We start from the raw sequence: 9,763 nt of genomic DNA, 5'->3' as shown, positions 1-9,763 counted from the left end.
ATACTTCGGCATATACATATACGATTATTTTTAAAGATTATTCGTGCAATCAAAGATAAGAAAGGCTATGCTATTTCGAAAAAAGTCATCTAGTAAGCTTTGAAATTTAATCATAAAAATGATATATAGGCAACACCAACCCGTCTTTTGTTTGATTTGAGACAGTTACGGTTAGATAACCTTCAAATAAATTGTCTGATAGGTGCAATTTCAAATCATAATTGTAAAAATAAATGTCACGGCTTACTAGACGACTTTCTTTTATCATATGGTAGTAGTAGAGTATAAGAAATCACGCATCTCAAGACGTCTGAATATTTGTTTAGTAATTTTTTCAGATGACGTCATCTCCTTTTTGAAAGAGATGAATAATTAACTTTTAGGTAATTTTAATGAGTTTTACCAAAATTACAGGGAATTCAGTTCTGCAGCTTATAATAATTATAAGATAAATAGCGAAATTTGACTGCGTAAACTTTTCAGGGCTGGATTACTAAATTCACCAAATAAGATTTACCAAACACGGAATTAGTAACATAAATTTTTAGGAGTGTAAAACAGAAAAAATTCGTTAACGTTTTACCATGTTCATCATAAACTTCACTTAATACTTCAAATCCAGATTAATCGGTAAATAATTTCGATCAAACACACAAAGAGTTCCTCCGTAACCAGAAACGAAATTTATTAACTGTTTTTTATTGTTCTTTCTTAGAATTTTGCTATTTTATTTTTTAGCTACATATTTACTATCTAATTTATAAAACGTTCACCTTTAAAAGTTCACACACAAAAGTATTACAAATCAACATTTTAATGCATTTTTAATGTTAACAGTATGTGGAGCAGAGAAATTTGGGTGCATGGGTAAAAACTCAAGGCGGATACATAAACCACAAGTAGAAAACTGTATTATTTTATAAAATATAACGGCTTTTACTAGAAAAATTTTGAAGGGACGTCATCAAATTGTTGATGGGTGTAATCACAGACATTTTGGTTAGCTGTTTACTATTTAGACGGTACTCTTAAAGTACATATAAAATTTTGATACAGACAGGCGACAAATGATAGACCTATTATTTCGTACTCTCGGAGTCATGAAACGTCGAGAAATCATGAAAGTAGCCACTCACCGGATGGTCGCTATCACAATACTTGCTTAGCTTACGCTTAGGAAGTAAGAATGGACACATTTTAAAATGCAAATTTTAATTCATAATAAATTCGTTTAGAATTACATGAAGATGTTTTCACACTGCAGAAAGTTAAAAAATTTCCTTCAGGAATTTTATTCAAATGATTTATCTTTTGATTTTGATGTTGTATATGATGAATTAAGGTTTTCACGGATATGTATCATCGTAAACAAATATTTGAAGGAAATAAATCGAGTCAAATTTGAATTTAGTGTTTGATTTTAGATATGCTTAGTAAATATTCATAGGTTTCATTTATGACCAAAAAAGTAATTAAAATACATATTTATTCATAATGTTTAGTAGCAGTTAATAAATCAATAAGCTTTAGAAAAGTAAGGTACATGCACTCTAACTATGCCACCATTTCAGATGTTTAATATTAATAAAAAGAAAAAAGAAACTAAAAGTAAAAAACTAAACTTGTAGCAAATATCTGTAAAAATGCTCAAAGGTTTAAAAGTTTTTCTGACTATTTATGTTTGTGATTATTGTTATTGTTATTACCTAAGTATTTATTTCCACTAACAAACTAAAAACTGCATAAAAACTGACGACACTACTCAATTTTTCATGGTCAAATAATTATTATCATCCGTTATACAACAATTTTTCATAAGTTTTGTCTACATGTTTGATGAGATAACAAAGTTTAGCTACTATCTGTAGCAACTTCTTTACAAGTATTGTAAAACTCTAGTAACTTGCGAACTCAAAAAGTGCTCAAATACCTACATAACGAAACAAGTCTCGTTTTAGTTTCATGGTAATTTGACAGGGTAAAAATAACTCCAACGACTAAATTACCACCCGATTTACATAACATCACACTTATTACTAGCTGCCCTCAAATCACAGTTTTATTTTCATCGTGTTTCCGAAATGATTAACTTTCCGTGTTCATGTCAACGTAACCCCGGCGTGTACAATATACAGCATGTCCACAAACTATGCAACAAATTTGAAATTTTTTGAATTTGTATTCAATAAGTAACTGAAAAATCAATACTTTTTACAAATATAACTTTGTTTACAATAATAAATTCAAATTCATTCGTTCTAGTCACGAATAAATTTATTTTTGTAAATGCCATACAATAAACAACAAAATGACTGAATTTTCGTGAACTGGTTTGCAATCCAAATTTTGTTGTTCTAATGCATTTATGCATCGGTACATTTAGTAATAATTGTTCCAGTTTGACGCAATTAAATTGACCAAATAATCGTGTGACAAAGTATCTGAAACATGATATTCGATCTAGTGAAACAAGGTACTTTTGACTTAAATGACAGAAATATTTTTATTACTCAAGCTAATTCGTTAAAAAAATGTAGACTAAACTTTAGATGGAATACAAAGGTATTTTGTGTAATTAATTTGCAAGATAAAGTGGACCCGTGTTTAAAAAAGTTTTTAAAATTAACTTTAGTGCCGGTTTTACAGACAGAAAGGTGTAATTTTATACAATTTTTTTACGAGCTTTTTTAGATGACTGTGTTTTGCTTGCCTTTGGTTATATGTTTTTTAAAGTTTTTTTTTTGTTTATAAAAGAAGGATAACGACGATACGCAGGAGAAAGTGAATCCATTTTTCTTTTCAAAGAATAAGCTGAAGCTGAAGCTACTGTCAGCGTGAAAAAAATTATCAATTACCAAAAAGCTTTGAAGATAAACGTCAACTAATCTTGTATTAAACATAACAACAATAAAAATTAAATTCTTCGTTTAATAAAAATCGTTTATGTTTTGCTTGAACACTCTTTTTTTTAGATTTTTTTATTTCACAACGTAGTTTATAAAAGAGCCTTATTTAGTCCGTTTAAGAAGACATTTTAGTTCTTACTTTGAAAAAGAATGTTAACACTTTCATCAAACAGCCACGGTTTTTAATTTTAAAATCAGAAAAATGATTACTTTCGAAATCTAAGTTTTTTTTTGTTTCAAATCAAAAACCACCTGTATTTCTGGGGTAATATTGAAGGATTTAGAACATCAGTAACAGACTGGTAATACCTTAGAACAAATTTTATAGCCTTCACCTGTACGGTTAGTTACATTGCATGGCCTTAAATCTAAAGTAAAATATAGTTTTGGTTGAAGTATGAAACGTTACGCTCATACTTTAAACTTCTGGTGCTGGATTTACAACTTTCATTCCTCTAACATTTCTAATCTACTAGAGTGTACGCAAGTTAAGTCTGCAATAAATAATTAGAAAGAGATGGTGCCTATTGGATGTAACTAAATAAAGAATTTTTGCGTGATGTAGCCAAAGAAAAATCGCTTGAAACGAGTTTTCATGTGTGTTCTTGAAATATATTACTTTTTATCCGTTTCTATAAAACAAAGTTGTGTGAAATATCAAAAAAAGGATAAAAGGAAACACTTCTTATAAAACACAAATATATTCTTTGCGGAATTAGCGCATTCTACTGCACATACATCTACATACATCATTATTATTATAATAATTTTCCTTGTGTTTTCATTGCAATACAATTTTCGATTTTCTAACATACTTGACATCCTGGTGCTAATTAAAAACGACACAATAAACATCAGTGTTGATTCAAATCATTTTCATTGTTTTATCTCTTCAAGTTCCGTTACAACGGTGTTTTTAAAACTGTGTTAATAATCTATTATGTTGACTTAATTGAATAGGGGAGAGAAGAGAGAATAATTTTTATTGTGCTTAAGCATATGCAACATAAAATGTACTTATCGAAAAATGGTTTGGATTTGAAAATACACGTTTTATAAATGAATTATTTAGATTTCAGTAGTATATTAATCTCAAATTTTTGATAGCCTGTCGCCTGTTTTTGAATTTTTTTTGTGTGTGTATTTTTTACCCGAAGACTCAAATATCGAGTTGTCTGTGTGAAAACTTGGCAACCCTAGGTAGATACTTAAGTACAAGGATAACTCAGCTAGGACTATAAACCTGCCGTTTTGACGATCATTTTCACCCCCCTACAATTGTCTGAAAGACCCCTTTTTTCAACCGGCTGGATTCTTTTGGGTAACAATAGGACGTAATATTTTGAATGCATGGTTAGTAACTTCTCCAGTCTAGCAGTTAGTGCGTACATTTCTCATAAACCCCAGAAATAATGACCGCGACCCGGAGATAACTCCCCAAGACTTGGATAGGTGGAAATATGATAGTAAAATATAAAAGTTTAAATATATGTTTCTGTTTTGTCTTGAAAGCACTTGTTGTTTGTTGGGGGCGCGGACACTTTTTATCTTCTGTCGGTTTTGTTATTCGTGGCTCACACAAACATGTCTGGAGCCGACTCTGCCGCTTCAGCCGCGTCTTGCTAGCTTTAAATATTAAATAATTCAGATACCATTCCATTATTGCATTTCATATTGATATAGGAATCTGTATAATTACCCAGATGAAATTTAACATCCAGCTGTATACTCAGAGATGCCAGATTTACAATGGGAAAAAACAGGACTGTGTAAAAATAATGCATTGTAATTTTCAAGAATTTTATTTGTAAGCCTACATTAATATAATTCTTAAAATAAAATTGCAAAAGAAAAGAAACAAATTCTAACACAATACATGTTAGTGTAAAATTTTGTCTAATTTTTAGATGTCTGTGTGTAATAAAATAAACTATATACTGATTCTCAGAAAATGGTTATGTTAACATAAAAAAAAATCCAAAAATCAAAAATATTTTTGTGCTGCTTCCTGTCAGGTTCAAAATTCTGAAAACTACCAGTGTGATGCAAATTAGAGTGAGTTACTGGAACTGTTTTAATAGAATATGTACACTTTTAATTCATCCAGTTTAATAATCTAAAATGTTGCAAAGATGAATAATGTTTTATTGTAATTGTAATATATTTTGTCATAAATAAAAAGATAATTAGATGATCTGAAATTTTTACCTCAGATTCCATGCCATTGTCACTATTATCCAACGCGTGATCAAAAAGTTTTCAAATTAGGGCAGGCTCCAAAAATGTGCTTCATTTCTTTGATTAAACCTTACGCGTCAAAATCGAAACTTGTCAAATTAAATTTTGAATCGATGGGTTGTTTAGTGTAAAGTGGTGAACACTGCGAAGGACAATCCTATGGCGACAAAAAGTTCATTTTAAATTTGTTGTTCCAAACTTAAATAATAATTGTATGGTGGCTTTCTAATCTAACGTTTTCGATCTATTGATATTAACATTTGCAAGTTTTACCAATTTAATAAAATAAAATTAAAAATATCTTTGTAGCCGACCCTCATCTGATAATTTTGGTCACCCATTAAATGATGCATAAAAATTTGTTTTATTTTCAGCCATAACAACTTTTCTCTCCTTCCATCATTTAGATTTTTTTTGTAACTTATTTAGACAGTTTAGGCATTTTCTTATGTTTATGTATTTACAGTTTTTAATGAAATATATGCGATGTGTATCAAAGGATACATAAACCAGAAGTAACTCAGCTTATGTCGTTTGTTTTCTAAAAATGTTCCTATTAAACCTGGAGATGATTTATCTAGTAAAACACTGGTCGAATATTATTTCGACAGAATTTCCCTTACCCCCGAAGCACAGTCCAACAAATCCCACTTCTTTGAAAAATGATAACTTTTGATTTTGCAAAATTTTTATTTCAAATAACCTCTATACATTATGCACATAATCACAGTAACAATCTAAGAAATAAACGCCCACCAGAAATTCGAACGCGTATCCGAAGTAGCCCACAGTAATCACTGCACTATCGATTATGTTTGCGTGCACTCCACCATTTCAATTTTCTTGCGAAAATTTGGGTGGCGTGGGAAAACCTCAAGGTGGATTCATAAACTACGAGTACAGGAGTATCTTATTTTATAAAATTTAAATCCTATTTAGTACTATTTACCATGAAACATTTTGAGGAAACGTCATCGATTGTTGGTGGAGATAATTAGACACATTTTGATTAGCGTTTTCTCAGCTACATAATATTCCTAAAATACGTATAAAATGTGTCGACAATTGGTGGGAAACATATTTTTTGTACTCATGAAACGTCGAAAAGACATGAAAGGAGCCACTCGCCGGACGTTATTGAAATACGTCGTTATAGTCCAAATTATTTGAGAATAGCATGTCGTCATCGGCAACGTCATAGTGCGTAGAAGAGAAACATACGACCACATTACAGGTTGGGTAACTGCGCCAGTGGCGTTCGTTGCTTTGTTCACGTGTTTCGTTTGTCGTTGGTGTCGTTCGCTGCGTTGCTGACGATCAAGATCCGCACGGTTGCTGATGCTATTCTCAAATAATTCTCAGCTAGCTTACGCTGGCGAGTAAAAAGGAAAATTCTTCACAGTCTAAACCATCATAAATTTCTTAGATCTAAATTTAGACGTGGATGTAAGAAAAGCAGTGTGATAACCCAAACAACCAGCCTTAAATTGCTTTGTGAAAAAAAATGAAAGCCCGCGAAAAATTAAAAAATTCAAAATTTGGACTTGTCTGTGATCGTCTTAACAAAATGGAAACCCTACGTTGTGTTTTTGAAAAATGGCGGGATGCGTTCAGATGCAAGTGGTGGACCCCAATGTTGGAAAAGTACCGCTAAATAAAACACAGAGTTTATGGAGGACACAAAATTATTTATTCCTCCATTGACAAAAAAGAAAAAAAAAGCTGCGTGCGAAGGTGACTCGTGACTTGCCCTCAGGCTGCCCAATGGGGGACGAATAGCAATCGCTGTTCAGCTCCCAAAAAAAACTTATTGAACTTTGGATGAAACTTAAATGAAATCAAATTAAATGTTCTGAATTAATGCAAATATTTGAATATCACAAATTTAATAAACAAAGCAAAATCTGAATTAAAGTAACTGGATGCACATACACAAGTTACTACGGGCGTGTGACGGCAAATTTAAAAAGTTATCGCAGTCAACAAGAGCACAACAAAAATACCCATAGGGGCGTTCTAGCATAAGCGGAATTTGGGGCTCCGGTTGTGGCTGTTCTCCCCCACGACGGTAATTCTATCTATTGCAAGCCTACCGCAAAGCATCTCTCTATTACGGACGTGCCCTACGTGCAGGCCGTTACGGTCGCAAACTGGCAGTTGGGTCCCGGCTATCACGAAGCCGACAGCGCTACGTCATCTCGACCGCCTCTGAATTCTATTCTAATCTGCATCTTTTGTACAGATGTCGCGATAAATCTTGCCAGCTCGACTAGGAACCGCGCACTCCGCTTCTGCCACGTTTTTCTGTGTTATTTACCTCCATTGCATTTTAAATGTCCAATTTCTTATGACTCTGATATTAACAACAACTGAACAAGTGTTAAGTTTTCGAAAAGAGCAATAAACAACATTTAAATTCGCCATACAATCTTCTGAAATTTTAAACAACAAATAATTCTTATGTGAGATTAAAATTGGACATCAGATAATTTATATGATGAAAACATTCATCAACAAAACATTTACATAAAAAAAACTAGCAAAGATTTATGAAAACAAAAGATCTGGTGTGAAATAAACTACGTTAAAACTGCCGAGCATGGAAATTTACGTTCAATTAAAATTATACAACAAAGAAAATGACTGAGGTTAAAATTGTGAGATATATATTGATATAATATTGTTTGAGGTGAAAAATTGCAAATCTAACAAAATTTACATGAGATTAATATTTGCCACACTTTATCAACTATTCAAACATAGAATTTACATTATGTTAAAATATGTCTTGATCCAAGTGACTGGTTACTTAAAATAATTAACTTTGAGAGTTTATCGTGAACTGGTTACCCCAACAAAACACATAATAAATAAACACAAAAATATCCAGTCATGGTTGCGAGGAAAAAGCGTCTCGGTGATGTAAATTTTAGCGTTGCGAGGAAATGCCTCGGTGATGTAATTTTTAACGTTGCGAAGAAATGCCTGGGTGATGTAATCTTTTAACGTTGCACGGAAATGCCTCGGTGATGTAATCAATCTTTAACGTTGCGAGGAAATACCTCGGTCATGTAATGATGATTACGATGATAATAACGATGATAACTGCCTAAGGGAAGAAATTATTTTAACCCCCCCCCGGCAGGGGCGGCTTGTCCTATGAGGCAGGTGAGGCAGTGCCTCACCAATGAATTTTACGCCTTATTAGGATTTTTATTATTTTTTACCGACACATTTCGGCCAATAATTGTGTTTTTTTTTCTAAAATTTTAAAAATAATTATGGAAAATTATATTCTTATTTTTATCTCGGTAGGTACTCGTTGCTCCCTTAATTAAACAGCGCGCTTAAACATTCGACACGGCATGTATTTTGTGACGCGAATGAGGCAGACTCGAAGCTTGCCTCTACAGTAGATATAGAAATCATGTCGTTAATAGGCAAGCAACCTGCAATACACTCATAAGCGGTATGAGTTGAAAAAAGACAAAATTGAGGCTAGCCTCATTTCCGTGCTTGTAAAAGAGATGGACAACAATATTTGCGCGCGGAGAACGTGCGATTACAATGCAGTCTGCATTTGCAGAAGTATTCAAAATTAGGCCGTTGATTATTTTGCTACTAATCTGTGTGTGTATAAATTGATTCAAAATTTCGGTAGCAGAATTTTGTCTTAAAAGTGCTTACGTTTGCGTGTGTCGCGTTAGTGCTTTGTGCTTGTCATAATTTGATTTCGGTAATCGTTACGAGTAAATCGGAATTTTTCTCTACTAACGTTAAATGACAATGGCAGTTCTGTTTTTTCTACTTTCACATATGATGATAAATTGTATGTAGTTAAGGAATTAAAACGGCCGGTTCCTGATTTGAGTAAATCGATAATTGATCTATAAAAAAATTTAAAATAAATCCAGAGTATTTATGTTTTATATTTTTTTCGTTTTGTTTTTTGTTATAAATCGAATTAGATTTATTTTATGTTATGTATTTGATTTTTTTCGATATGTTTTCTTTAAAGTTTATTTTAATTTTGTTTTTTGTTAGAAGTTATATTAGTTTTTCTGACCACGTTTCCCTTTCCTTTTGTCCTGTCATTCCCATCCTTTCTTTACAAGAGTTCCTTACACCTTCACGTTGGTTCTTGGTGGACAGTTAAATAAGTTTACAAATTTGTTTATTTGACAAAGTAGAAAATATTTAAGTAATCTTGATTTATTTATATTTTGAAGCGTTTTGTGCTTTGCCTCATCAACTTTTCAAGTCATGAGCCGCCCCTGCCCCCCGCTAGTTCACGATGTAATGAATTTTGTTAATTTAACTGCCGTAAAAGAACTATTAGCAATTTTGTGTGAGAAATTAAGAAGTGTTATGATTTATAATGTAAGACTTACGTATTAGCATCCAGAAACTTATTCATAACTTGTAAACAAAGGGTGTTATCCTGACTGACTGAATTTTATGAAATCTCCTAGTAAATGTCCGTGACATTGTGTTAGAACCAGTTAACGATTAAAATCTTAACCCGATCGGTGAATTTTACAAACAATAAAACAACACTTTTTCTGATTAAAAAGCAGCAAGAATTAGCTGCGCGTATTGGGGAAAACTGTGACGTCATC

This window comes from Zophobas morio, unplaced genomic scaffold, assembly GCF_036711695.1.
Source record: "Zophobas morio isolate AGI-343-1 ecotype UQ-CSIRO unplaced genomic scaffold, CSIRO_AGI_Zmor_V1 ptg000021l, whole genome shotgun sequence".
NCBI lineage: Eukaryota > Metazoa > Arthropoda > Insecta > Coleoptera > Tenebrionidae > Zophobas > Zophobas morio.
The sequence above is the reverse complement of the archived record's forward strand: the minus strand, read 5'-3'. Positions refer to the sequence as shown.